The sequence below is a fragment of the Oryctolagus cuniculus genome, chromosome 8, assembly GCF_051225735.1.
Source record: "Oryctolagus cuniculus isolate XC-2025 breed Fujian yellow rabbit chromosome 8, ASM5122573v1, whole genome shotgun sequence".
Classification (NCBI taxonomy): domain Eukaryota; kingdom Metazoa; phylum Chordata; class Mammalia; order Lagomorpha; family Leporidae; genus Oryctolagus; species Oryctolagus cuniculus.
The window spans coordinates 100,055,529-100,068,860 of NC_142874.1; the positions used below are offsets into that span (position 1 = coordinate 100,055,529).

The following is a 13,332-nucleotide window of genomic DNA, read 5'->3' on the forward strand; positions in this document are numbered from 1 at the left end:
TAACTATAGAATTATAGTTTACAACCTGGCCTGAACTAGAAAGTTCATCTTCTTATGTGTGCTTTTATGTCAGGATGGGAAGAAGGGTAAGAATTGTTGAGAGAGAATAATTCAAAATGGTTTTGATAACTATCTATTTCCCTGAAGATATTACAACTTCAACGGCTTTTTCAGAACAAGAATCAAGTACCTCATGTTCTTTCTAGGTTGCATTTTCAGTTAATTATAAAAGGTAAAAAAAATCTAAGTGTAGCTACAAACAGTTGATGATAATGAAGATTTGTGATCAAATCTTCAACTTTAAAGATTTCAATGCATGGACAGAATGCCTAATGTAATAATACCTTCAAAGACACAAATGCACAGTTCAAGGATTTTTATTACTGGTACCTGCCAAGACTCAGGAGGTCATATAACTTTTTAAAATAATGGGATCAAGTCATCTTTCATCGTTTTCAAATAAACTTCTACAGCAACCTTCCTATTTTGAATGATCAAACCTTCCTAACACATATAACGTAATCATTAACTTAATTATGCATAACAAATGAGTTCTATATAATGTATTACTACTTAAATACATACTTATTATGAAACACATTTTAAACATCTTACAATTCTAATAGGAGATAAGAGTTTCTGACTGCCCTGTTAGACAAAATGCAATTAACTATGTTTTTGCTTTAATCTATATAGCCTCATAAGTACCTTAATCCCTTAGGACTATATTCTCTATTTATTTTAGTCATCCATGAAGATAACCAGATCCCCAAATTACCATTAGTCCCAAGGTCAATCTTTTAGATGGCACAGATTTCACGTATTCAAATACCTCAAAGAAACCACCATTTTCTCTTCTCCCAGCCTACTCACTCAACTGTGGACATGAAGGCCATTCTTCGACTTCACTAGAACCATTGAGCTATGGTTTGGATGTAGTTTGGTCCCAAATGTTCCTGCATTAAAAGCTTATTCCTCAATGTGGTAGTAATCTTTTTTTTTTTTTTTTTTTGATAGGCAGAGTGGACAGTGAGAGAGAGAGAGAGAGAGAGAAAGGTCTTCCTTTGCCGTTGGTTCACCCTCCAATGGCCGCCGCTGCAGCCGGCGCACCGCGCTGATCCGATGGCAGGAGCCAGGAGCCAGGTGCTTTTCCTGGTCTCCCATGGGGTGCAGGGCCCAAGCACCTGGGCCATCCTCCACTGCACTCCCTGGCCACAGCAGAGAGCTGGCCTGGAAGAGGGGCAACCGGGACAGAATCCAGCGCCCCGACCGGGACTAGAACCCGGTGTGCCGGCGCCACAAGGTGGAGGATTAGCCTATTGAGCCACGGCGCCGGCTCAATGTGGTAGTAATCTATAGCTGGAACGACCTTCAACAGGTGAGGTCTTGTAGAGGGCATTTAGTGCCCCCGAAAAGGGATTAACACAGTTCTCCTGGCACCCCAAGTGGTCCTCAAGAGAGTGGTTGTTGTAACAGAGCACGCCTGACCCTGACTCTCTCTGGCTTTCTGTTCCACCACGAGCTGCCTCCCTCTCACAATACTCTTGTCATGATGGGCCTTCACAAGAGGCTGAACAGATGGCCCCATCCAGTCTTAGACTTTGGTCTTCCTAAACTGTGAGCCCAACAAACCAGCATCAGGTGCTTTATAATAGCAACAGAAAACAGACTAAGATTACATTTAGAATCCTTACCCACCATTAAGCATCAACTTCCTTAGTGTTGTTTACTGGGCCCACAGACCAACACAAATAACATGCTCTATTTTTTTATTTTTTTTTTATTTATTTGAAAGGCAGAGTGACAGACGGAGAGAAAGAAAGAGAACTATTACCAGCTGGTTTACTCCCCAAATGGCTGCAACCCAAGCCAGGAGCCAGGAACTCCATCTGAGTCTCCCATGCCAGTGGCCAGGGCCCAAGCACTTGGTCCACCATCCACTCATTTCCCAGGTGCATTAGCAAAGAGCTGCATCAGAAGCAGAACAGGCCAGCACTCAAATCACCACTGTGCTATGGGATGCAGACATTGCAGGTGGTGGCTTAATGCACTGCACACAACTCTGACCCCCAACACTTTTTCTAAGTGAGCACTTCTTTGCTCCTACTGTCAATGACCAAGTGTCCAAGTCTGGCTCAAAACTCGCTTCTGTGCTTCCTGCCTGTATGAGTGTATTCCATCCCAGTGTTTCAACCCAAATGCATTCCCTTCACCTGCAAGCCTGGCCCTTATTCAGTGCTCTCTCCTGCTCTTCCCTCTCTGGCCTTTATTTAGTGCTCTCTGTCCCCTAGTGAGTGAGCCTCATCTTTCTTCAGTTTGACAAGAAGGAAATGCAGAAGCCATTTTTTGCAACCACCTGTATTTAGCCCATTTTCAAAACCGCCAGATCCTGTTCATTTTGTATTTGTCTTTTAAACGTGTCCATGTCTCTCTAGCCCTCGCATGCAAACTTCAGCCTTCAGTGACCTTCCTGGGTGAGTCGAATGCACCTTAGCAGGTGCAGAAAACATTACAAAATTCTTTATATCACTTGTCAAACTTGCAATTTTGCATTCTGAGTACTACTTATGTTTCCACTAAATCTGCACTATCCAATAACATAACTACTACCTACATTTAACTATTCAAACTGAACTTAACTAAAAAAAAAAAATGTGCTTTGCTAGCCGCATTTCAAGAGCTCAGCACTGCAAGTAAATAGTTGTTCACTAGCATAGTGAACTATACATAAATTTCATTACTGAAGAAAGTTCTAGAGACCAATGCCCCACTAAAACATAAACTTTATGAGAGCAGGGAATGTGTCACTTTGTACCTACCATCCACCACCTGGCACTTATCACAGAGCCTGAAACATAGTAGGCTACACAAACACACATATTAGTGAGAATGAATATAAAAACAGAACAATGGCCATAAATCATCCTCACCTTTAACAGAGACTCCTAAGAAACCAAACTATTGGAAATTTGTGATCCAAACTGTCACACTGGGGACTGGTGCTGTGGTACAATGGGTTAAGCTGCCTTCTGCAGCGTCAGCATCCTATACGGGCACCAGTTCAAGTCCCAGCTGCTCCATTTCAGATCTAGCTGCCTGCTAATGTGCCTGGGAAAGCAGCAGAGGACGGCCCAAGTGCCTGGGCCCCTGCACCCATGAAGGAGACCCAGATGAAGCTTCTGGCTTTGGCCTGGCACAGCCCTGGTCATTAAACCGTATGGGGAGTAAACCAACAGATGGAAGATTTTTCTCTGTCTCTCCCTCTCTCTGTAACCCTACCTTTCAAAAAAATAAATACATAAAAAGAGAAACTGTCACACTGAAGGTTACATTTATTGCAAAAGCTCCAAGCTGTATAAGGTTTAATGAAAACGCTTTCAAAACAAAAAAGTATTAACAGTGGTAGAAATTCTTAGTCTCATTCTAACGTTTCTGTTGTTGTTAATGCTGTAACTCACAATCATCACTTAGGTGAATATGTTTATAAGCTAAAAATACAAATCTTACAGCATCTGTTGCTGAAATGGAGGTGGAAAGTACAAGGTAGACTAAATCTCCACCTACACACGCATATTCATAAATATATATATATATATTCCCTACTTGAAAATTATTTCCTGATTCTTGACCAACTACAGCTAACATTAAATCAAATTTTAAAAATACAACAAGCCTTCAATACAAAGTATGTGTTACCTTTCTCAAAAAGTAACATAATATTCAAAATGTATCTAAAAGTGATTTCCTCCCAGGAGTTTTAAGGAAAACGAGCTTTCAAAAATGGCTGGAAGAGAAAAAAAAAAAAGCACACCATGATTGACAGAAAAATGAGACAAAAATCAAAATGATGTACGTGAAACACTGAATTCAAATTTAACATTTAACCCTGCTCAAGACTTACCCTGCTTAAATTTTCAGTCCCATATCTGTATGGGAAAGGATTAATCTCATTTTACTAACTCTTGAGCAAGCTGAGGAAAGAAAAGTACCTTCTTTTGGGGGATGTGCCAGGACCAACCCGTGAGGCTTTCTGAAGCCACCATTGTCCCGCCTTGTGCCCTCACTCCGCCTGGAGATTCTAAGGCACCCCGGTTGTCCACCCCAGATGTGTGACCACCAGCCAGAGAACCAAGGGAAGCAGGTGTCCAGTAGAGGCACATCTCCCCATGTCCTTGACATGTAGGTGGGGTCTTGTGGCTGAAGCTCACCAAAGAAACATGAACAGAGGTTATGTCTGTCACTTCAGCCTTTGGTATGTGAAAGCCAGGTGGGCCTCTCCATTCTCTTCCCCCATAAGCTATTTGGCTGAGCCCACCCAAAGAAACATCAGAGCCATATGCTAAAGACAGTGGAGCATCTATCAGCCTGGATCCCTGAGCAACCACATGGAACTATACCTCCTCCCTTTCCCTATCCTCCACCTGTCCTGAATTCTGTTAGCAGTCAAAAATTTCTACTTTGTATTTTACTTAAGAAATCAATAGTTAGCATGCTAAACTACTCACATGTGGGGATACAAGGGTTCTACAAAGTGTAAGTGCTATTAAAAGATGAACATATTTTATTGCAAAATAATTTTGAAATCCATGCATACATGATGTGTCTTCAAAAAGCTTGTGCAAAATATGTTTATAAAAAAACTATGCATGGATTTCAAAACTGTTTATACCAAAATAAACTTATCTTTTAATTTCACTTTCCATGAACTTTCTGAAGTACCTTCATTTAACTGTTACAGGAAATGATTTTAGCAAGTATACCTCAAGTTAGACATTCCTTCAAACCACTAACCAAGATCTAGTGTTACTCCCAGGGCAGGTTGCCATTACTAAATGCACTGTGTTGTATGCCTGCAATGTACCAGGGCAAAAAGAAATTTGAAAATGCTAGCACTGCAAAATTACTTACTACTTCTCAAATCTATAACACAAAAATACAATCTTTAAAAGGCAGAGAGACACATATTTCATCTGCTAATTCACTCCCCAAATGCCTGCACCAGTCAATGCTGGGCCAGGCAGAAGTGAGGCCCCTGGAACTTAACCCAGGTCTTCCATGTGGGTGGCATGGACCTAACCACTTGAGCCATCACTCACTGCCTCCTAGGGTATGTGCAAGCAGGGAGCTGGATTGGGAACAGGGCCATGAATAAAACAGGCACATGTTAAAGAATGCGGGCATCCCAAGCAGTGCCTTAACTACTGCACTGAACACCCCCCACCTTGCACCCCAATCTCTAATTTCTAGATATCAGTTATCAGGACTGAACCAGCATTCACTTGTACAAATGCTCATTAATTTGATATTATATTATCTCTTTAAGTGATTTGGCTGTTTGGTAGGTAAAATTTCGACAAACTACACCCAAGACCACAGCTATACGGGGAGACCTGGGAACAGAACAGCCGTACGCACTGTGGCCTGCAGCAGAACCAAGTTACTGATAGTTCTGTAGCACACCTTATTTAATCACTCCGCGGACCTGAGAAGGTCCTGCTGCCTTTTCCTCCTGTTCCTATCAGCCAACAGCCTTCTTTGTGCTCCCAAACACAGCTCGGATGTTAACCTCTCTTGGCAAACATCTGCCCACCCGCACACCCAGGTAAAGTTAATCATTGCCACCCCCTGCCCTTTTCACACCACACTTGGATTTGAGGGTTAACACATCCATTCCCTCTTGCAGACTAACTGAGCACAGAGATGAGCTTCCTTCATTTCTGTATCCTAACCTGGCAGTAAGCCAATAAAAATAAACTTGTATAAATGAACAAATAACTTTCCCACTATACAAGGAAACTAGTCTGTTGTGAATACATGTGGACGCATCAAATCTTCAAAAAATGGGTCATGAGATAAGAAGCAGGGAACAGCACATGTGGCTGACACAAGTACTGGATGGATCAATTTAATAAGTCCTCTTTTTTATTAATAAGAATTTTAAAGCAAAGTATATGAAACTTTCATACTCTAATTTCAAAATGTATAGTAGAAATAAGCAATTATACCTAAAATACACATATGTACAAATCATACTGCACACCAAAAGTTATATAAATTACTTAGCTTCACCGAATCTTGTTTTTCGTCATTGGTCACCATCACAGGAAAGAATGGAAAAGACTTCAGTTTACATCTGGAGGTCATGACCTAGCATTGAACCCTCTATCACCTGCAACTCGGTGTGATTTTCCTTTAACTTTGAAAAAAGACACACAGCAGGTACTCATGAGGCAGTACTGATGAAGGGAAATACTTTCTCACGAGGCCAGAAAGAGGAGAACGTGTTCCCTTACCTCAGGGTCCCTCTGTGGTCACACAACTCAGCAGGCACAGAGCCTGGAGTGTGAAGATGTCACCAACAGCTCTGGCGCTGCAGCTGGGAGAAGATTTTTAAACCGGCTTTGCCAACCTAGTTTTTGCAAACCTTTGAAAGTTCCTGCAAGTTACAGGAACATTTCATAGACAGTTTCCTGTAAGAGTGTCAGTGAATGAGGAGGCCACTTTGGGACTTAGTTAAGAAACTCTTTGCCCAAGACATATAAGGTAACTTAAAGGAAAATAGGAAAACGAGTTAACATTCCACGGATCCCAGATAACCGCAGGCACCTGGAGGCACAGTAGACCCCCGCAATCTCCAGCCACTCAGCCGTGCACAGGTTTCTGAGCGGGTCAGCCCAGAACTGACCTTGACACTGTACAACCACTGCCTTCTCTACCAGTTTACACATTTTATGCAGCTCCTCACTGATGATTCCAGGAGAGGCGGAACAACTCAGTGAACTGTCCAATCAGGAGGAAGGATAAGGAGGATGCAGTGGGAAAAGCTTTCAGCAAAGCATCATTTCCTTTCCTCTTTTAAGGATACTTACTTACCTTCACTTTTTAATTGAAAGACAGATAGTGACAACGATCTTCCGTTTGCTGGTTTACCTCCTAAATGCCTACAGCAGCAGGGGCTGAGCCAGGAGCCTAGAACTCAATGTGGGTTTCCCACCTGAGTGGCAGGGGCCCAAGTACTTGAGCTGCCTCCCTCATTATCAGGACGCTGAAATGCAAAGCAGAGCTGGAACTCAGTCACTCTGATATGGGAGCACATGTCCCAAATGGTGTCTCAACCACTGCACCAACTACCTACCCCAGCATGGGCTTATTAAGCAAGAAGACTATGGCAACGATTATCACCAGCAAGTGCTACTTGGAGGCAGGTACTGTTTTAGGTGACTTACAAACATGAAATCTTTTCATCTGTACATCAGTTCCATGACGTAGGCATCATTACTATCCCCACTAAATACCTGAAAAGGCTGAAGCACAAACAATAAACTCTCCCAAAGCTACTGGGCCCTAAGCCGCAGTCTGGCAATGATTTCTCCCGTATTTTCTATCCTCACTCCACACCACAGCTGCTTAAGCTCAATATGTGGCACAGATTGGTATCCCCAAAAAGTTCCAGTTTACCAAAAACGCTGGAGATAGGATCATTTGTAGACATGATGCATTAAGAGAAAGTCACACCAGATTAAGCTAAGTGCTACATCCAATGAATGGTATACTCCTAAGAAAAGCAAAGGACACACAGAGCTGGCTGAAGATCAGTGAAGACAGAAGTAGAGCCACAAACCACCCCCCAGGGTGCCAAGAGCTTCCAGACACCAAGAAAGGGCAGGGAGAGATTCTCTCCCGCAGCCTTCCAAGGAAGTATGGCCCCACTGACACCCTGATTGTAGATTTCTGATGTCCATAAGATTAAAAAAAATCATTTCTGTTAAGTCCACAAGTTTATGGTGATTTTTTTACAGCAGGCCATGGACAGTGACACAGAGAAGATCATGAAGACAAGGTAAGAACTATGAACAAGGAAGAATCAATAAGGCAAAAAATGCAGTTTTCCTAATTAAAGAGAGCAGTTATCTGACATGAATGCATTCATGAGGCACCACTGGGCCTGATGAAAAGCTCTGTCTTGAAAAGCTTTGATAATCCATCATTCCACCTTCTCCCTCTACTGAACTTTGAAATGAATTACTACCCCTAAAGACTGAAATAAAATTTGGGGGATCACTGATACACAGATAGAAGAGTCCCTTAAGAAAGAATGACATTGCAGTTAATGGTGAAAAAAAAAAAGTCCGTATGAATAGGGTCCAGCAAAACGGCACAGTGTTGGTTTTTTTTTTTTCTTTTTATTTGGCAGGTAGAGTTACAGACAGACAGAGAGAGAGAGAGAAAGGTCTTCCTTCCATTGGCTCACTCCCCAGATGGCCGCTACAGCTGGCGTTGCGCTGACCCGAAGCCAGGAGCCAAGTGCTTCTCCTGGTCTCCCATGGGGTGCAGGGCCCAAGCACTTGGGCCATCCTCCGCTGCCCTCCCAAGCCACAGCAGAGAGCTGGACTGGAAGAGGAGCAACTGGGACTAGAACCCGGCACCCATATGGGATGCCGGCACTGCAGGTGGAGGATTAACCAATGAGCCATGGCACCAGCCCCTGGCACAGTGTTTTAAGCACCACTTGCAACATCCAGCATCCCATGTCAGAGGACCACTCCAGATTCCCACTAAAGGCACTTGGAAAAGGAGAGAAGATGGGCACCTGCAACCCACATGGAGACCAGGTTGAAACTTCTGGTTCCTGGCTTCACCCTTGTCTGGCCCTGGCTGTTGGGACAACTTCTGGGAATGAATCAGTGCATGGAAGATCTCTCTGTGTCTCTCCCTTTGTGTGACAATGCCTTTCAAATAAATAAATCTTAGCAAAAAAAAAAAAGTGACTGAATAAAAGCTCTATCCATTTCAAGGTTTGGGACAAAGAACAAGCAAGAAGGATTGAGAAACTTTGAGTAGAAAGACAAGCAGGAGAGGACAGCATCTCAGAAGCCATGAGAAAATCGGGCTTTAAAGAAGAGACTCAAACACGTGTTGAATGAACGAAGAGAACCAAAGAGCTGACTTCAAAAGTGGTGTACACAATTTCAGACACACAAACCACTACGCTAAATTTAATCTTTAAAAATTCTGAAACTCTGATTCATGATCAAACCTGGAAATTCAATCAGGAAAAGTATAATTCAAAATATGTTCTCATCTCCTGTTAAAGGGTAAAATTCGGGGCCTGCACTGTGGGGTAGTGGGTAAAGCCACCACCTCCAGTGCTGACATCCCATATGGGTGTCAGTTCCAGTCCCAGCTGCCCCACTTCCAATCCAGCTCTTGGTTATGGCCTGGGAAAGCAGTAGAAGATGGCCCAGGTCCTTGGGCCCCTGCATCCTTGTGGGAGACTGGAAGAAGCTCCTGGCTTCGGATTGGTGCAGCTCCAGCCAATGTGGCCAATTGGGGAGTAAACCAGCGTATGGAAGACCCCTCTTTCTCTGTGTAACTCTTTTGAAATAAATCTTTTAAAAAAGGGGGGGGGGAGTAGGGGGATAAAATTCCCCTATGTATTTGGAATGGATGCTTTCTCCCTTCCAGGCCTCCAAGCAGTTGGGTCACCTTCTGCTGCTTTCCCATTGCAGAGAGTGGATCAGAAGAGGAGCAGCCACATCACGAACCAGTGCCCATTTGGGATGCTGGTGGCACAGACAGAGGCCTAGCCTACTATGCCACAGTGCCAGCCCCCCAGGCCCTTTCTCAAAGACCTCAGACTTGTGTGCACCCACGACTTCTACAACAGGCATTGAGCATACAGAGTTTTCTCAGGGAAGGGTACAAGTCATGACTCTGAATGAATTCATAAGTTAATGAGAGACAAACACAAGTAAGCCAAAACGAGTAATGAGAACATGTTTATACACTGTGGCCCACAGATGACAACAATATGCTAAGGACTCTATGGTGCCACTGCGCTGGGCTCCAATTACACATAGAAGTTTCAGATACAGGGCCACTGGGACAGGTGGCATTGCCTGGTTTATATCATAAAGGTGAATTAGTTAGGAAAAGGAGAAATGCAGTTTTGGAGGGAGAGAGCAAGTGTGCACACGTGCACACGCACATACACACACAATTACCTGTATGGCCTGAACACTGAATTTTGAAAGGTCCTAGCATACAATCAGCACTCTGATAACTATTTTTTGAATGAATTAATGGTAAGTGAATAAATGTGTTTCCTACTTATAAAGCATGATTCCCTTTCACCTGCTGCAGGCAATGCCATTATGGGTCAGAAACCACAAAAGAGGAGTTCTTCTCATTTAACAGAGCATTGCCATGACATGCTTCCAGAGTTCATGGTCGCTTACTACAGTCAGTGGTCATCAAGGGAATGTGTCAGAAGACACCAAGAATCTTTTCCAAAATAAAGGACTTGTCCAGCTATCACCTCCCAAATTCTACAGCGGTGCAACTTGGATAAATCTCAGCCTTGTGCATTCTGAAAACCCTCCCTGAGCGATGGATTCCATCACACGTCCCAGGCCTGCTGAGCTGAAGGTGTAGGGTGCAGTGTGGATGTTAGGCTGATAGCAGTGAACCTCTCTGAGACATCAGCCTGGAGACAGGTGCAAGAATTCTGACAGTGACTATAAAGCAGGAGTGGCTCTGCAAGACCCAAACAGGGGCTAAGTCATAGCAGACCCAACACAAAGGATCTTGCTTGTACTAAAAAGTCAAAAATGCAAGCTAGCCCCTAAAAACTGAAAACAGAGGACAGATTATTGTCCTCAAGTTATTCAGTATTAAAAGACCAATCATCCCAGAGAGACATAAAATGAAAGGTTGCAACTTTCTGGGTTGAACGATCAGAAGAGACACAATGAATCATAAAATGTTTCTGCTTTGGGGCTCTTGTCCCTTGGGCATGAATATTCTAAATCATTTTTGCCCATATAAGACATAAATAAGTGTCTAGTCTGAAAGCATCTGTATTTGGACTAGGTTCTTTGACATACCAAAACTAACTTCGAGCAAAACAAAGGTGTAATTTTAATTTGGTCACCAAAGGCATTCTCAACGTACTTTCCATGTGGATTCTCAAATCTGATTGGTTTATCAAAATGTCAGTGGGGGGAAAATCAATCTGAGGAGTAATATTTAGTTATTGCTGCCAGGGAAAAGTCGGGTCACTGGAGATAATGTGAATTACATCCAAGCACTATTCAGAGGAGAAAAATGTTGGCTGAGCAGAAACTCAGTTTCCTTGACCGGAATAAACTTTAGCTCTGAAATACTTATTAAAAATCACCAACAAAGCTTTGTTCATCTTACTGTCTATTAAGCATTTCTTTGCAGCTCAATACTTTCTCAAATGGATGTATATCCCGTTACTAGTGAAAAATAAAGAATGAACGTTGTAAATGAAAATTAATTTCTGACTGCCATTTATATTGCAAAATATATTTTTCTCTTAGTAAGTGTAAAAATTCAAAATTTTCCATCAATATAAAAAGTAAATACCAACACAATCAGAGAGAGCGAGAGCCATGCCTTCCATAATCCCATCATGATAAAGTCATAGCAGAGAGATCTGACAACATAGTCACAGCTCCCTTTTGGGTAACATATGCAGTTGAATAAATTACAGGGAGAAGAGTTATAGGAAGGATACATAAATGTAAGATCTGATTACTCAAAAGATGTCTGATTTTCATAAACCCAAAGTGGCAGAAAATATGGACTGACTAAATTTCACTGATAAAGTTATAGAAACAATATTAGTGATTATTAAAAGTTGTTTTTAAACTACATGCTGTTGATAAGAGCTTACTCTTTGCATTAGTATTCAGTATTGCTACAGAAGCAATACCAAGTGGTAATAAAGACTACATATTCTATATACAATGAACGTTGGGAAATGTGCTACATCTCTCTAAAGCAGTAGAGTGAAAAGTGAAGCAGTTTTCTATGTAATGAGTAAACAATCAAGAAAATCACTTAAACTAATTCATAATGTTAGAGCAAGTGAGAAATTCCAGATTCTATGATGATTGTTTTAAACTAAAGAAAAAAAATCTCACAACCTTTGGACAATGTTTACCATGGAATTCGCACAGAAAACATGACTAAAGTGAAGACATCTATTTAAAAGAATTCACCCAAAGCAATTCTCATAATGTCTGCCAAAAATAGGAATTATTTAAAGATTCTGGGACATTTAAAGCTCAGAGTTACTGAAAACAGAGATCTTAAAATTCAGGACAGACTGCCTTTGTCTTCTTGTAGCACTTACATACAGCATGTTGAAGGGTTCTAAAGAAAAACAAACTGAAGGATGCAATAATCCAAGCATGCTTGTCTTCATACTCACTACACCGAAGAACAGAGCATGGCAGTGCTGAAGAGTGAACTGCTTTAAAACCAACCTTTTCATATTTCAGTTTTTCACAATGTAATATATTTTGAAAGTCACAGAGAACTTACCTCCACACTCAGTATCGGAGGAAATGATGTTTTGCATTATTAATTATCACATCTTTCATTCTGGAGTAAGCAAAAGAACGCTTCACAACTGGCCAAAGTTTTATAGTCTATGATTTCTCTACTAATAATTCACAAATCTCTTGAGGTAGCTGAGCTGAAACCAGAACAGCTAGTCTGCAAAGGCAATGCAATAAATAATATTTGCCAATAACTTAAGGAAAGAATGAAGAGTTTGAGCTTATTCAATATCTCAAACACATATATGCTATCATATCTACCTATCTGCATCTATATATTGAGAGAGGGTCTGTGTTTACCACTTCTTAGAACATTAGACAAAAATTGCTATTAAATCTACCGAAGGGGCAAAGTATCTGGAAGGTATTAGAACTTCCAAGTCACTACTATAAGCACAATTATTATTACAGAACCATACATCTGTAATTGTCACATGGCTACATATAAACTAACAAGCTGCCATGAACTGGAATTTAAAGCAAAGCATTGATAAGATGGCATATGACTGTTACTTAAAGTATAAAAGACTACATTGATGTAAAGCACTATCATGTAGAATATACATCTGAATTTTTAACATTTCCTTAATACCAGCATTCCACCTTTCCATAAGATATAAAAGGCAGATCGCTGTCTTAAAATTCAGGGCAACAAAATAAAAGCTATACATAGTGATCACTTTCCTCAGTAGATTAGCTTGCCAGGGCTGCCGAGACGGCACAGACTGGGTGTTGAAGGATCAGGAACCTATCTCCTTACAGTCTGGGGGCCGCAGGGCCGCAGGAAGGTGTGAGTGCCAAGGCTCCTTCCCCTGCTAACACACAGCCTTTCTCCCCCCACCCCCGGCTCTCCACAGATCTTCCCTGTGCTCTCTGTGTCCTGACCTCCTCCACCGAGAAGGGCGCCCTTCACCCCGTGCCCTCGCCTTGACCTAATTCCCTCATGAAAGATCCTATCTCA

The 13,332-nt window shown here is 42.0% G+C and overlaps 1 protein-coding gene and 1 pseudogene across 3 annotated transcripts in view; one reads left to right on the plus strand and one right to left on the minus strand.

Annotated features, from left to right (window-relative positions):
- Positions 1–13,332, minus strand: part of BMPR1B (bone morphogenetic protein receptor type 1B) — a 443,407-nt gene that overhangs the window by 268,358 nt on the left and 161,717 nt on the right. The window lies entirely within an intron of this gene.
- LOC100340937 (magnesium transporter NIPA2-like) overlaps positions 7,142–13,332 on the plus strand; it is a 37,747-nt pseudogene continuing 31,556 nt past the window's right edge.